General features: G+C 45.4%; 1 pseudogene; it reads right to left on the reverse strand.

Annotated features, from left to right (window-relative positions):
- Window positions 1-2,181: 2,181 nt before the first annotated feature.
- The window catches only part of LOC136391885 (TAR DNA-binding protein 43 pseudogene), a 91,229-nt pseudogene continuing 77,144 nt past the window's right edge, over window positions 2,182-16,266 (reverse strand).

The following is a 16,266-nucleotide window of genomic DNA, read 5'->3' on the forward strand; positions in this document are numbered from 1 at the left end:
GGTCGCTACGAGTTGCTGTGTCCCTCAGTGTAAGGTCACAGCTCCTGACAGGCAGCCCCTTCCGGACAGCCCTTTCTCGGGGCTCCAGGAACTAGTCCCCAGCCCTCAGGCCTGAAAGCAGGGAAGAACTCTCACCTGCACCGGCTCCAGGGTGCCGCACAATCTTTGTACTTTATGCATACTGTGCCCACAGCTTTGGAAATTGTGCCTTCATAAAATTGTCCACTTTGAGTCTGTTACCTGTTTGTGGCCGAGATGCTGACTGCGGCATCTTTGAGGAATGCCAAGCAAGTTACATATGATCTCTGTGCCTCAGCTTATTCATCTGTAAAGTGGGACTAATTATAGGGTCTACCTCATGAGGTGGTTTGGAGGATCCAAAAGTGGTGAGTCCAGAGGACTTAGTCCAGTGCCTGGAACAGAGACAGGCCTCCGTGGGGAACAGTAGTGTCTGTAATCATTATTGTTTTGTTGCTATTAAAATACCTCTGAGCTTCACATGGTTCTGATGCCTGGACAAGATATCTGAATCTATGGACTTTGAAGGTAGAATTTATGGTTGGCCATCCTGGCTGATCTGGGGTGATCAGCCACATTTACCCACATTTGGGTCAATTTCACAATCAGTCCTGCTCTCATCTCCGTAGCTGACAAACAGGGTAAAATAGACCATGCCTGGCTCCAGCCTCCCTGTTTGAGGGGTTTTTCTTCTTGCCTCACTCTCTGTATCTGTAAAATGGGAGATCTGCTCCTTCCAAGCATCCAAGGATACCTGTCCATCCATAAAAAAATTGACCCCTTGAGTAGTGAGTTTTTTCCATGCTCGCTGAACCCTGGGAGTGAGTTTTTTGTTTCAAAAAATGAAGTTAGTTCCAGTTCCAGTTTTAGTAACTTAAAATCATGTTTGTTTGATAACCAATTTATGGAAACAAGAAGAACATACATTTGCCTTTTTGTAATGTTGCCTTACACATTTTAAAAATAAATCGCTCGTACTCTGGATGGTCAGGAGGCACGAGGACGTAGGTGAACGTTCATACTACTCAAAGGGTTAATTAGCAACGTGGGGTCAGGAACAGGTAGGGTTAGAGAGCAGATCAGCCTTTAGCAAATATAAAATTCTAAATAATTAATAGCTTGTATCCATTTGCTTAAATAACTCCTCTTATTGACTCGGCTTAACGTGGCCACTTTGCCCCAAGTGAACCAAGACATATGTTCCCAATTCCATCATTTGAGAACTTTTCTTCATGGATCTAAACTTTGTGCCTTTGGGTCTACCTTTGATGCCTCCCTGGAACTATTGGTTGTAAGACAGTGATGGGCAATCTTTTGAGCTTGGTGTGTCAAAATTTGCCAAAAAACTGAGCATAACTCAGGTGATGTGTCACTTTGAGAAAAAAACCATAATTTCGTGATATTTATAGTTTAAATAACAAAAATGTATAATTGTAACATATAACTGTATTTAATAAACCAAAAACTAATTATTTAACTTACCTGCTTAGTGACTTTTTTGTTCATCTGTCAGTTGGTTTCTTTTTGTTCTTGATATTATTTAACTTGTGTGGGGTGCCGTGAACTAAGATAAATGAGGGGGAGGGGGATTCTTTTACTAACCTGCCTATTACTGACATTTTTGTTGCTGAATTTCATTGACTAAATCTTCAGTTGAAGGTTGGTATTTTGTACACTTCAAGCCCAAGCAAGTGGTACTAACTTCATCTGTCAATCTGTTTCTTTTGTTGGTTTTGATATTATTTAATGCTGAGAATAAGGTCTCCCAAAAGTACGTAGAGGGAAAAATTGTGAGTAAAGCTATTGCTATATTTTTCAGGGTGCTAAAAGTGCCTGGTAATTGGTTCCAGGCACTCCAAATTTCCTGTTTGTAGTGGCACTCCTCTTGATTCTCCAAGCAGCACCTTTCCAGATTCTCAAGCTTTGACCTCAAGTCGACAAACACCTGAGCCCAGATGCTGTCTTGAAATTCTGCAAGTTGCATCTTATGTAAATTAAGATGGCTGCCGCTACTTCTAATGGCGGGAAACAGCACCCATAGCACAGGCCCTCACCTCTCCCAGCCTTCCCCTCACTTATCTCAGTAATGATGGTCAGTTAGAAATCCACGACACCCCAGAACAGTAGATTGGATGATGGTTGCTGTGGTTATGTGGTTGCTGGTTATGGCGACCACAGGGCCCCCAGAAATGCGTCCCCCGCGGCATTCCGCTGCTCCCTGTTCTGCCGGCCGGAAGTGAGGTCAAAGATCTCCCAAGGGCCTAACCGGAAGTCCCAGAACTAGACGCTCTATGCCGGAGTTCTGTTGTTTTGGCCTACAGACCTCCGGCACAGAGTGTCTACACTACAGCAAATGTTTTATCCTCGGCTCCTGCACCTGGCCATGCAGGAGCCAAGGATGAAACGTCCTTCTCGGCATGTGTCCCCATACTTCTCTGGTATGCGGCCACATGTGGCTGCGTGTCATCAAAAATGGCTACATGTGTCAGTGCTGACACGCATGTCATAGGTTCGCCATCATGATTGTAAGAGATCTGGGAATTTTTTTATCTTTCTTCATTTTGAATTCAGCTTCTCATCACAGCTTTGATTTATTCCTTCTTGTAGAGTTTGTTAGACATTAATCTAGGTCAGCGGTTCTCAACCTGTGGGTCGCGACCCACAGGTTGAGAACCGCTGATCTAGGTGCTTCCTGATTTGTGTAGACAGGAAGAAGTACTTCAGTCTCGGATATCTCAAAGCACCTATGAGGACTCATTGGTTGGCGTGGCTGGGTTCAAAGACTGCCCAGGCCAAGGTGACTAAAAAAAAAAAAGAAAGAAAGAAAGAAAGAAAGAAAGAAAGAAAGAAAAAAAAGACCAAATGAACTGTAGAAGCTCAGAATTTGAGTCATAGTTATCACTTATCAACTACTCACTGTATGCCAGGCACAGTGCCGACAGTTCCCTGGGGATTATTTCATTTAACTCTCTCCCAGCCTGTGAAGTGGGCCTACTGTCTCTTGATGAGCCTAGACCCAGGTGGTGGATCTTAATTGGTCTCAGTTCTGTTCCCCAATTGTCCAGCTTTCTTTGCAGCTAGGAGAACACGAGACCCATTTCTGCCCCCAAAATTCTGTTATAAGAGATTCTGGGGGAAAATTGCTCTCCTGGAAAAAAAGGGGGACAGGTTCAGCCTCCCCCCCCCCCCATTTTATTCCTCTCTGTCTTGAATTTGGATGTAATGGCTGGAGCTGCGACAGCTGTTTTGTCAGAAACCTTGGTCAAGACATGGTTGAGATGCTGAACTAGAACATACCGTGGACCGCCTCCAGAGTTCTTGCTCTGTAAGAAAAACGAATCCCTAATAATTTAAGGGACTGTGATGAGATCCTCTATTACTGGAAGCTGAATATATTGCTAATGGATAAAAGGATGTTTCCAAACCTTTTCTTCAAATGCAAAATGAAGTCCCACTATGTCCAGGCTTAAACTGATCCCAGTCCCCCTTCCCTCAAAGACATTAGGACCTTTTATTATGTGCCAGGAGAAATGATTGCTGTACCCACTTAAAAGATGACAATGCAGAGGAATGAAGAGCAGAGATTCACCATTTAAAGTTTCAAGGCAGATCCGAGTACCTTGATATTCACGCTGTGGCTTCCCTATGAAGCTCGCACACTGTCTCTCATTGGCTTACCGCGCCATCGAGACCCCTCAGAGGAATGAAAGGGCCATATTGATGCTGTCAGAACCCCAGACAGTGGTTCCAGGGAGTCCAGAGGGCTGAAACCCAGCACTTAGGGTTTCCGTGCTGTTCTGGGTTGGAAATGTATGCCACAGCTTTGAAATCCTGGAATTTATTGACCAGCGATTTGTGACTAGAAGGGGTGCTTATACCGTGGAGTGGCTTCCATCTCTAGGAAGATGACAGATCCCGCTCTGAGCCTCTACACTGATAACAGTCCACTGTGAACACACACCCTTCAGTGCCCGAGCAGGAACATGGGGCCGTATTATGCTGTTGAGAGAGAGGGGGAAGAAAGGAAGACTTACCAGGAAACGTCAAGACACCCCACCCCCCAAAGGAAACCACCAACTCATCAATTCCAAATGTTCGACACAATGGTGCTTTTTTTTTTTAACAAAGAGGCTGACTCCTTTATGCATTTTCAGCATCTTTTCTGCTTAGTCAAAACCTTTTTATTTTTTTTAACTCAATTTTGTTAGCTATAACTATCAGGATCCAAAACATAATCCCATCATCATAAGACCAGCTCTGTGATTTCCCTTTGATATTTTTCCCCCCGAAGGTTTTTACTTGCTTTTTATTTCAATGAAGATGATTCTGACATTGCTCTTTCCCCAGGCTCCTTCAGCCATTCCATTTCTGTTTTGTACTATTTCCAGAAGTTTCCTGTCGTTTATAGTCATTTTTTTTTTTTACAAAAAGCACAGTTTTATATAGTCTTTACCATATGCTAGACACTGTTGTAATTGCTTTATAGGTAGTAACTCACTTAATGCTCACAACATCCTATGGGGGAAGCACCATGATCCTCATTTCACAGAAGACAAAACTGATGCACAGAGAAGTTAACTCACTCACCCAACGATGCACAGCAAGTATCGAGCCAGGCCATGAATCAATCCGGGCTGTCCTGCACTTCCAGTGCAGGTTCTCCCCTGGAATGCCCACTCCCCTCCCCTCTCATCTGTGCCTGGCTCATTCCCGCTCATTGCTCTCCTCTTTAACGGCCCCCCACATTCTGATGTAGAGCCCTCCAGCTCTCTGTGCATATTACCATACCCTGTGATCGCTGATTTCCTTACCTGTCTCCCCACCACACTGTGAGTTCTTCATATAATATGCATTCATAGTAAAACAAGTCTTAGAAACACCAAAAAGTACAAAGTATAAAGAAAAAAAAAAAGAACACCTTAATTTCCCGGCAATATCGATGTGTCTCTTCTATTTATGTGTGCGTGCGTGCACACACACACACATACATACAAATACAAACATACACATACCCACATATATACATACAGACACATATATATATATGCACATACCTGTATGTGCGTGTCTGCATACATATAAAACTTAAAATGGTTAAAATGTTAAGTTTTATGTTTTCTATTATATATCGATATATAATAAAAGTATATATTATATAGATATATAATAGATAGCAAAATTTACCATTTTAACCATTTTATGTATGCAATTCAGTGACAGTAAGTACATCTTACAAGATTGTACAACCCTCACCACAATCCAATTCCAGAGCCTCTTCATCATTCCAAACAGAAACTCTGTCCTCATCAAAGCTCGTCTCCCCCCCAGCCCCCACACACACTCCCCCGAGCCCCTGGACGTCTCTGGTTACTTCCTGTCTCCATGAACTCGCCTGTTCTAGGTCCCTCATATAAGTGGGATCCTGTTATACTTATCCTCTGGTGTCTGGCTTCTCTCACTCATCGTCATGTCTTCATGGTTCATTCCTGTTGTAACATGCGTCAGTTCCGTTTCTTTTTGAGGCTGGATAATATTCTACAGTCTGTATGTTCCATATTTTTTTTATTCAGCCCTCTGTTTATGGACACATTCCACCTCTGGCTATCGTGAAGAGTGCTGTTAAGAACATGGGTGTACAAGTGTCTGTTTGGCTCCCTGCTTTCAATCCTGTTGGTATGCACCGAGGAGAGAGTGGGCTTGTGGGATCATCGGGTAATTCTGTTTAATATTTTGAGAACCTCCCAACTATTTTAAATGGTGGCTGAGTTGTTTTATATTCCCACCAGTCATGCCTGGGGGTCCCAATTTCTCCACATCCTCACCCACACGTGTTAGCTTGTTTTGTTTTGGTTCTGATAATAGCCATCCTAGTGGGTGTGGAGTGGTATCTCCTTGTGGTTTGGATTTGCATTTTCCCTAATGACTTATGGTGTTGAGCATCCTTTCATGTGCTTATTGGCTATTTGTATGTTCTCTTTGGAGAAATGTCTGTTTGTGTTCTTCCTCTCCCTGTTTCAAAAATACGTTTAAAAGCATAATTTAAATGCAATAGAATTTACCCATGTTTGTGAGCGGTTCAATGACAAAGGCATCCCGTGTCTGCTGTTAGGAATTGCCACTGATGTGGTGGCTTAAACAACAGAAATGTGTTCTCTCATGGTTCTGAAGGCCAGAAGTGCCGATCACAGTGTCCGCAGGGCTCTGCTTCCTCCAGGGCTGCAGGAGACCTTCCTTGCCTCTTCCAGCTGCAGGGGTTCCTGGGCTGGTGGCACCACACTCAGACCTCTGCCTTTGCCCAGCCTCTTCCCTGTGGGCATCATATCTTCCCTTCCTTTCCCTTAGGAGGACCCTCTCATTAGATCGGGGACCCACCCTAACTCAGGATGACCTCCTCTTGACCCTTGCCTTGATTACATCTGCAAAGACCCTATTTCCAAATAAGGTTATATGAGTTGAGACTTGGACACATCTTTTGGGGGGGAGACATAATTCACCCCACTGCATAGCTCCGCAATTAAGATATAGAACAAGGCTATCACCCCTCTCTCAAACTCCATTACGTTTTCCCTTCAGTTAATGGAGCCCTCCTATCCCCTTTTATAACCGGCCCCATCCATGTAATAATGGGTTAGACATACTTTTTGGATGTCAATAAATTCAGATCAAAGTGTTCTTCCATCATTTAAAATAAATGCCCATTATAGATGCACGTTTCTTGAAAGACTAGCACATGTTGTACTGGACTTGAACCCCAGCCTAAGACCTAGTGTGTCATAGGTGCCTGGTCCATGTTTGTTGAGTGACTGAATGAAGGAATGACCTTCCTGGAGTTGGGAGGATGCTGCCTATGGCTGTGGCGGGCCTGGGCGCTTGGCGTTTCCAAGCCCCCTGCTCTTTCTAGGTGTGACTTGCATTGTCCAGTCCCACATCGTCCGCGATGACTTGCCTTCGCTGGAGACCCCCAGAGACGGTGCAGCTGACTGCAGGGGGGGGCAGAGGTGTGCTCCTCCTGGCCTCAGCCTCTCCCCCCTCCGGCGTTTTCATTCCATGGAGGGCTAAGTCAACTCTCTCCAGGTTTTATAAGCTGATAGAACAGGGCTGTCAAATGCTTTTTATGGGAGAAGAAACAGGAAGATGGTTTGTTTTGCAGACAGCGGGTTATTGGGTAATTACATTTTTATAGAGCTGTTGTGGGACAAATCGCGGCCCGCTGTCTCCTTTGATGCTAGAAGGCAGATGGCCCCATAAAGATCAGAACAAGGGAAGGTGAAAAGGGTCAGGGACAGAGCTGCCCCTTTGGGGGTCAGCTTCTGCCTGGAAGCTCCCCACCCCCACGTGCCCCTTTGAGAAATGCCCTCCTCTCTTGCCACGTGTTGGCTGGAGTCACGTTCATGGCATTGCCTCCTGCTTCTTCCTCCGACTGCTCAGAGAGCCGTGGAGGGACAGGGAAGGGTGTGATTGTCTGACACGGCCATCCCCACCCCCAGGAGAACCGTCACCATGCAGTCTCACGCCTTTGCTTACTGTTTTGTTCATCCAATCACCTGTTCATTAATTTACTCCTTTATTTACCTCTTCATCATCCCATTTATTCATTCACTCACTGACACATTCATTTACTCACTCATGAATCCATTCATTCATGTACGCATCCGTGCATGCATTCAAGTGTTTGCACACTTGCCCAGGAGCCTGAGGTATACTCACTGATTTATTTATTTTTCTGAGGGTTCATTTCTTCATTCATTGAACACATGCTAATGGAGGGCCTACTATGTGTCATGCACTATGGCTGTCGTGGTCAATGTCGGAAGCAGTAGAGAATAATGAGAACAGACAGACCGACATAAACCAAGATGAGTGCCAGCTGAGTGCCATGTGGGGAGGGTCAGGGGTGGGGACAGGGAGAGCCCAGAAGGAGGCCTCTGAGCCTGTCTGAGCAGTCAGGGATGCCTTCCCTGGGGGACCGGGCTCTAAGATGAGCAGGAGCTGCCCAGCTCTGGTGCGATGAAGGGGCTGATGTGTGAAGGTGGTGGAGGGAGTGTGGTGGGGAGAGTGCATTCCAGGCAAAGTGCGAGAAGGCCTTGCACAGGCTCTGGGAAGGAGAGAGCGGGAGGCCTTCTGGAGAGAGAGCAGCCATGCCCGCCGCCAGCCTGGCTCTGCAGGAGCCCCGCCCTGGATGCGCAGCCCGGGCTGTGGCCAGGAAATCCCTGTTCAGACCATGCTTGGCTTCAGTTCAAAGACAGCCTCCCTTTGCAGAAGCAGAACGTGCCGCTGGGCCCGCGTCTCAGCCCCCGCTATAAATTCAGAGAGAGCCGTGCAGGCACGCGTCTGGGGCAAGCCTAGGTGAGCCAGCCTACAAGCCTACATGGTGGCCTGGACAGGGCCTTTCTTTCAGCCCTGAAAAGAAGGCTCTAGAAAGTTGTTCACTGCCTTTTTGTTTTTGGCTTTTTTTGCCTTCGAGGTTTGGAACCAGGCTGCACGCCTGGGGTTTTTACTGGTCCCGTCTGGAGACAAGTGTTTCAAATCAAGTTTTTTACCCTCTCTCTTAAAGATGGCTGTCCTCTAGGGAGGCTTCCCCATGCTGATTTCCTGCTGAGAGACAAGTGCCCTAATAAATGACTATTTATTTGGCTGGGCAGCCCTTCTGTGTGTGTTCGGTTTCCTGCTGGGACCTGCAGCTGGAGTCAAGAGGTGTCTTTCTTAAAGGGCTAGAGGAGACGCAGGCCCTCTCCTGTTCCCCCTGTTTCTCGGCTGGGGTAGCTGTCAGGGCTCTGCCAGGCAGCCTTCCTCTGGGGGGCCTCTCCCCTCCGGTGCTTGGCCTCCTCCTGTTAAATGCAGGTCCTCCCAAAGACCCCAGCGCTGCGGGCTGGGACTGAGTGGGAGGAGCCCCCTAAGGCCCTGGCTGCCTGAACCCCTGGCCTTGGGGACTGGAGGGAAAGGGAGCAGTGACCCCAGGAAAGGACAAGGGGGATGGAGATGGGTTCGGATGTGGTGTCAGCCCAAAGCACTTTAGCAGGGCTTCCCAGGAGTCCAGGCATTGTGCATCTCGGTGGGTCGGTATGGGCAGAGGCCAGTTCCCAGGGGAAGCCAGGTCGCAGGGTTTGCTCTCTGTCCCCCACCACAGTGCCTTTGCTCAGCTGGGCCCCTTGCCTGGACTGCCCTTCCCGGCCTCCACTTGGGAGAGCTGTCCCTGACCGGGGTGGGGGTGGGGTCCTGAGGACTGCAGAGCACTGTGGTACGTTTTGGGGAGGCGGCAGTGACAAAAACAGCACGCAGCAGCCCCCCTCAAGCTCCTGTGTAAGGACGAGAGGTGGGTATGCAGATGGACAGATGCGTGGCTATGGTCAGCGCCAGTGAGAAACACCGGAGCAGGAGAAGGAGGTGGGTGGTCGGGGGAAGGCCAGTGTGGTGAGCGACACGTGTGGGAGGCCTGAGGCGGCCGCGGACGCCACGAGGTTGTCTGTGGGCAGAGCGTTCCTGGCAGCAGGTAGGTGCACAGTGCGCAGAGGCTGAGGCAGGGCCGGCGTGGTGCGGAGGGGGCGCCACCAGGGAGCCGGTTGGTGGCCGAGGACTAAGCCGAAGGATGAGAAGAGAGAGGAGTTAGTTAGCCGGGCCCCAGGCCAGGGGAACCTCTCCTCCCTCTTGGAATGTTGGCTTTTATTCCAAGTGAGATTGGAGCTCCTGAAAGCATTTGAGCGGCAGAGTGACGTGACCCAATTTGTGCTTTCAGAAAGGGCCCCTGGCTGCAGTAATGAACACGCATTGCCCCGCCGCGTGCTCCCAAGCCAGCAAGTAATACTTTTATGGTTTCCGTGTGGCAGATGCAAAAGCCGGGGCCCAGAGAGCTGAAGGAACTTGCCCAGGGTCCCACAGCGAGTGAGGGGCGGGGCCAGGATTGCATCCCATCGTCCAATGCCAGAACCTGCAGCCAGCCGCCGCTGCCTCCGGGAAGCCACCTCCGTGCTCTCCAACGCTGGGTGAGGAGCCCCAAGGGCTCAATTTTATCTAAACGAGCATAGTAGAACCATCCTGGCCTTATGGAATGCCCAGATCTGTCGGTAACCGATATATACGGTGCAGAGTAAATTATGCGAGTGATGAATATTGTTATAAAAACTAGCTCCTCTATTGAGCATTGGTGGAGAGCAGATTCCGCTTATTGGGTCTTGTTTATTGACCAGACAACCCCCTCCCTGGCCACGGTGCTAGTACCCCACAGAGCCTGGAGGAGAGAAAATGGTCGAGAACCTTGCAGTGAATGAACAGGGCTGATTTCATTTGATTCTTTGTGCCTCACCAGGGTTTCAGAAGTGCTCTGTTCACCATCTCCTCATCTCCAATGGATACAATGGCATCTTCTACCTAAAGTGGGTGTCAGCCGCCCGGGTCCCCTGCTAGGAAGCAATCAGCTGCCTGTTTCCTTTGCTTCCTTTCAGAGATGGTCGAGGCAAATAGTTCCTGCAAGGAATTTACGTAAGTTCCAAATATTTGTAAGGCACATGATATCATGCAATGTCTCTTATTCATTTCAGGTCATAATATGCGTTGGATATGATTTCATTCTAATTCACGTGGACTGTTTTGTTCCTTTGAACAGCAACCAAGTATCCTGTCCTGTGGCTGTTACATATACATATGGATCAAATATTTTTTAGTCAGAAAACCAATAATGGTGTTCTAGAAAACCGACATTAGTAGAATCCAAGATAAGAGGGGACAGTGTTCAAATGTTCTCAGTTCCCTGCAGCCAGCTGAAGAAAGAGGGTTTTAAAAAGGGTATTTTATGTTGATTTGATTTTCGAAGGTGTTAAGTATACTCCTCCTTTTTCTCCTCTAGCAGGTCATGAAAAAGGTCGTAACCCGAATGCCCAAATGCCCATGTGTGGGGGATGAGTTATATGGATGAGCACTGTTCTCCAGGGAACATGATGCAGCCATTCAAAAGTTAAGTTAGATAGACGTGTGTCGCTGTGCAAAGATGTCCACGATTGCTTGATACTCCAAAGAAGCAAGTTGAAAGACAATGTTATATATGATCCCATTTTTGATTAAAAATGTTCTTTAATGTCTTTCTTCTAGAGACAAAGGAGAGAAAGAGAGAGAGAGAGAAACACTGATTTGTTGTTCCACTTAGTTGTGCATGCATTGGTTGATTCCTGTATGCGCCCTGACCGGAGATCAAACCCGCAAACTTGGTGTGTCGGGACAACACTCTGAGCTACCCAGCCAGGGTGATAGGATCCTATTTTTCAAAGAAAAATTTTTGTCATACAAAATGTGATATAGAATTTATTGTGTATGCTATATATAATCATACCCTAAGTAATCAATTTTATATATATATCCATGACTATACAGGATGGGGCAAAAGTAGGTTTACAGTTGTGAACACAGAGTTTATTCTTGTAGTATTATTTATTAATTGCTGTATTATTTTCCATGTGAACCACTGTAAACCTACTTTTGCCCCACCCTGTAGATGCTTATTTATTCCTCTGCATAGAAAAAAAAGTTCGAAGGAGCTTATCCACCGTTTTTAAAGGTGTTCGCTCTATGTGATAGGGTTCCAAAAAGTTTCTGATCCATGCAAATCTGTATGCACAGAATATTTTTGAATCAGAAAACCAATAGAGATGAAGAACCAAAAAATGGTCTATTATTTAAACATATGTGATGGCAGTGACTTCTTTCACTCGTAAAACTGTTAAATTCTGCATTCTCCACCTTGCAGAGCGTGGATAAGTCCACACCATCTTTTAAATTATGGTCCCTTCATCCACAGAATCCACATTTTGTCACCAGTGACTCTTCCTCCCCATCTTAAAAGCCTTTGAGGAGCATTTCACCCCTGTCTGCTTGTTTCTTTTTCCATTCTCTTGGCCAAGTTTACATCTAAAGTTGCTTTTAAAAAAAATAAAGACCAGTTGCCATGAAATATGATGTTCATCTGTGACATAGACGAATGTTTATGGCATGGTTGACCAGTGTGTAATTTGATGACAGGGTTCTGGGAGATTCTGTATGGTGAGAACCCTTCTGCCTCTGACATTTGAAAACCAGAGATGTAGCAATTTTAGAAAATTGAAAACATGAGTGGCAACAAAGGGAGAAAATGAAAATAACTCCATGTCTTGGGCCAAGAGCTGTTATTCTTCCTCACCTCCTCCTGCTTGGAACAATTTCTTCTTTATATGTCTCTTGGCAAACCATTGTTCTTACTTGATTTTGGGAGTCAGGCTTTTTCAGTGGCAAAGAAATTAGATACAATTGTATTTCTTTCTTTTTTCTTTTTTATTATCCTGGTAGAATACACATAACATAAAATGTAACACTTTAACCATATAGTCTGGTAGCATCTAGTGCATTCAGGATGCTGTGTAGCTATCATCAGCATCCATGCTCAGAATTTTTCTATCATCCCAAACTGAAACGTCATCCTTCTTAAACCCTAACTCTCATCCTCACCCCCCCCCCCCCGCCTCTTGCAACACTACTTTCTATCTCCGTGAATTTGACTCTTCTCGGCTATGAAACTGGAATCACGCAGTATTTTTCCTTTGTGTCTGGCTTATTTCACTCAGTGTAACATTCCACTTGATCTTCAAGGTTCATCCACATGGTAGCAGGTGTCAGAATTTCCTTCCTCTTCATGGATGAATAATATTCCACTGAATGGACATACTATATTTTGTGTATTAATCATTTGATAAACATTTGAGTTTTTTCCACCTTGTGGCTCCTAGAAACATAAATGCAAAAATTTCTGTTCAAGTCCCTGCTTTTAATTCTTTGGGGTACATACCTACCTAGAGGTGGAATTGCTGGGTCATAGGGTAGTTCTATATTTAATTTCTTGAGGGTTCCAATTTCTCCATATCTTTCCTAACATTTGTTACTTTCTGTTTTTTTTTTTTTTATTTTAATTTGTTTTTATACCAGCTAACCTAATGGGTGTGATGTAATATCTTACTGTGGTTTTGGCTTGTGTTATTTTTATTTATTTATTTAAAAAAAATTTTTTTATTTTTAAAAAAATTTTATTTATTCATTTTTAGAGAGGAGAGAGAGAGAGCAAGAGAGAGAGAGGAGAGAGAGACAGAGAGAGAGAAGGGGGAGGAGCTGGAAGCATCAATTCCCATATGTGCCTTGACCAGGCAAGCCCAGGGTTTTGAACCGGCGACCTCAGCATTTCCAGGTCGACGGTATTATTTTTATTTGAACGGAGTCTGGGACCTTTCTTCCTGTGGGTGTGATTTTAGGCATCTTATGGAGACCCTGAAAAGCATTGGTGTTTAGAAAGTTGAGTTCAATTAAAATGCGCTCTTACAACTTCTGCTCAGAGCATGCTGGGTATGCAAACTCCTTGCCTTATTTAGGAAGTTCATTTTTTCCCTACTCTAAACCATTCAAAAGTATTTTTGAAAACCCCTTCTCCTTCTTGATGATGATGATGATTTTGCCTAAAAGTTGGGACAAGAAGGACTTTTTTTGAGTCAACAAAGAATAAAAGCAACTTCTATCTCTGATTTCTTGATGTTGTCTGCCTTTGAAATTTTCTCCCAGTCCAGTTTTTGACATGCTGTGAGTTGCATAGGGAGGGCTGGTTAGAAGCAACGGACACTTTCCAGCCCATTTAGGATGCGTTGGTGTGCTTCAGCTAGTTCTTTCAGACTTTTGCATGCATACCATCACCTGTGATGTAGTCTTGCCCAAAATAAACCAACTTCAAATCAACCAAGTCTCTAAATTCAACTGAAATTTGCAGGAAAGACAGGAGACAGAGGAGGGTGCTAAAAGGACACCATGGGGGTGCACAAGAATATTGTCCGGGACAAAGGACCTGTGGCAGGCAGAATAATGGTTTTCAGATTATGTTCCCCATCCTATTCCCTGGAACCTGCAAGTAACCGGGAGATAACGCCACAGGTGGAATTAAGTTTGCTCATCAGCTGACCTGGAAGTGGGGAGATTCTGCAGAATGATTGGCGTGGGTGCAGTGTAATCACAGGACAATTATAAATGAAAGGGGGGGGGGGATGGGAGAGGCAGTATCAGAACGATGTGAGAAATAGGAAAAGAAAGACCTGTTCACTTCAACAGAGAAAATGCACGTTAAAAATGGAGATGGTAGCCGATCCCATGAGTGCCTTCCCACGTGGTCCACCCCAAACGTCAAACACCGGCTCCTTACACACCAGGGGGGTCTTGGGTTGTGTCTCTGCAATGGGGGCGGGTCCCTCTGGCTGCTGAAGTGTGTTGGCTCTGCCTGTGGGGTAGGGGGGGAAGTGCTGGGGCATTAATGTCCCGAGAGCAACCGTGGACCGAGACAGGGTGGTGGTCGGTGGGTAGATGCTCCCATTGCCGTCCCAGCGGTGGGGCAGCGTGGAAGGGGGTGCTGTGCAGGGGCACTGAGCCCCAGATGTCCCAAACAGCTGGCGCTTAGTAACATGCACGTGACCAGTTCTTGTTCCTTCTGTGGGTCACTTCTGTACTCCCTCCCTGTGCTTTCTGCAGTCACCTCAAAATCCACAAAAAGAGTTTGTGTCCAGACTCTTGTGTCCGGGTCTGCTTTTGGGAGAACTCAAATGAAGACAGAGGGAAATTGATAGAGTAAAAGTGACTTAAGGGGCATGCCAGCTTGTCTCAATCGGCCTGGAATCACCAGGCCTTCTTTGAACCCCGATCCAAACACATTTTTAGAAAGATTAGGGGAGAAGGGAAAAAAAGAAAACGTTCTGACAGGTATGCAATAACTAGAAATTTGAAGAGCGGGCTGCACATTTGATAATATTGAGACACTATTGTTAAGTTTTGTGGTATGGTGATGGTATTGTGCTTATGTTAAGGCAAAAAGTTCTTTTAGCAATAGCTACTGAAATATTGATGAGTGAATTCATTTGGGATTTGCATCAACATAGTATGAGAGTTGAGGCAGGGGGAAGATGTATATATCAATGAAAAAAGAACAACTATGAGCTGACAACTATTGATGTTAGGAGATGGGTGAAAGGAGTCCTTATACTGTGTGTCCTACTGTTATATACACCGGAGGTTTCCAGGATGAAAAATGCCTCCTTGAATTAGGTTCTGAGTGTACCACGGAGCAGCCATGGTTCAGAGCCTGGACTTTGGGGTCAGATGAACCAGGGCTCAGTCTGCCCCTGATGGATCTCAGATGGTCCCTTCCATCTGAGGGGCTGGGACAAGCTGGGGAACTGGGGTGTGGGAGGTGGAAAGTGATTGGGAGGGAAGTCATTCCAGACAAAGGGAGCTTCATGATTAAAGATACAGAAATAACAATAGACGGGAAGAGCAAGGCTTGAGTCAGGGAGCCTGGTTTGGAGGCTGAATCAGGGCTTCCAGAGAGACAAAGAGCAGGTGTATCTATAATTTAGAAAAATATATAATTGACATATAATTTATATTTATATAGAAATAGATATAATTATGATTAACATATAAAAACATAATTTAGAAATATATCATTGACATATAATTGACATTTGCCTATAAATATATGATTACAAATTATAATGATCGCATGTGAATGATGCATAAATTATCAATAAATAATAAAGCCACTAAGTTTGTGCTCATTTGGTGCAGAAGTAGGAAACCAAAACACGACCGGTTTCCTTCAACAAAGAAAATGCCCAGTAAGCATGGAGATTGCGTAAGTTACATTTATAAATATATATTTAATTTACTGTATTTTTCGTTCCATAAGACGCACTTGACCATAAGACACACCTAGGGTTTTAAGGAGAAAAATAAGAAAAAAAATTCTGAATCAAATGGTGTGTTAAAATATTTAATAAAATACCATATTTTTCACTCCATAAAATGCATAGGCATTTTCCCCTCCACTTTTGGGGGGGAAAAGTGTGTATTATGGAGTGAAAAATATGGTATAGAACATTTATAATCATATAAGCATAAGATATTTATGTAACATAGAAATATGTAAATATAATATGCAAATAAATATGCACACACATGTTCAGAGCAGGTTTTGAGGATGGGCTCAGGCACTGGAGGATGGGCTCAGGCAGTGGAGGGTGGGCTCAGGCAGTGGAGGATGGGCTCAGGCAGTGGAGGGTGGGCTCAGGCAGTGGAGGATGGGCTCAGGCAGTGGAGGGTGGGCTCAGGCAGTGGAGGATGGGCTCAGGCACTGGAGGATGGGCTCAGGCAGTGGAGGATGGGCTCAGGCAGTGGAGCTGGTGGTAAGCGCACACCTTCACAGCG

The sequence above is a fragment of the Saccopteryx leptura genome, chromosome 2 (assembly GCF_036850995.1).
Source record: "Saccopteryx leptura isolate mSacLep1 chromosome 2, mSacLep1_pri_phased_curated, whole genome shotgun sequence".
Taxonomy (NCBI): Eukaryota; Metazoa; Chordata; class Mammalia; order Chiroptera; family Emballonuridae; genus Saccopteryx; species Saccopteryx leptura.